This window comes from Heterodontus francisci, chromosome 17 (assembly GCF_036365525.1).
Source record: "Heterodontus francisci isolate sHetFra1 chromosome 17, sHetFra1.hap1, whole genome shotgun sequence".
NCBI lineage: Eukaryota > Metazoa > Chordata > Chondrichthyes > Heterodontiformes > Heterodontidae > Heterodontus > Heterodontus francisci.
Window position 1 is genome coordinate 37,043,423 of NC_090387.1, and position 737 is coordinate 37,044,159.

Genomic DNA, 737 nt, shown 5'->3' on the forward strand with positions numbered 1-737 from the left:
TCTCTAAATAAATAAATAAATAAAATAAAAATGTCTGAGCGACATTGTTAGTGAAGACTATAGCTCAAATAAAAATTTGTTCAAATCCCACCACGGCAGCTGGGGAATTTAAATTCAATTAGCTAATAAATCTGGAATAAAATGCTAGTCCCATTGATAAGGATCATGAAGCTACTGGATTTTTGTAAAAACCCATCTGGTTCACTAATGCCCTTCAGGGGAGGAAATCTGCCATCTTAACATAATCTGGCCTACATGTGACTCTAATGTGGTTGACTCTTAACTGTCCTCTGAAATTTTGTAGCACGCCATTCAGTTGTATCAAACTGCTACAGAAAAAAGCACTGTGTGTATCGCTTCTCGGCCTTTTGGCTAAGATCAAGTGTAGTATCTGTTCTTATCAGTGCTTATTTGATTGAGAAGAGACCATGATCATTGCCTTTTGATCCTGGGGAAGCTTTGAGTAAAATGGCTATAACCAATTTTCGAGCTTCGGGCCAGGGAGTACACAACACTGTTCGGGTGGTCGTGAAGGACAAGGAAGGAGATGCACCGGTCGATCGCACCTTCTTCATCAAGAAAATTCTCTTCGATTGCTGCGGATTTCAAGCGACGGACCTCTTCTGCCTGCAGGATTTCCCCAGCAGTGGATACTTCGACGTGACGTTCCGGAACGTGGTGGGATGCATCAAGTTCCTGAAGGCGTTCAAGGAGAAAGGGGACCGGGCGCCACTGTC

The 737-nt window shown here is 43.1% G+C and overlaps 1 pseudogene; it reads left to right on the forward strand.

The window, feature by feature from the left end:
* The first annotated feature begins 352 nt into the window (after positions 1-352).
* LOC137379298 (U2 spliceosomal RNA) lies at positions 353-461 on the forward strand (annotated as a pseudogene).
* The last annotated feature ends 276 nt before the right edge of the window (positions 462-737 follow it).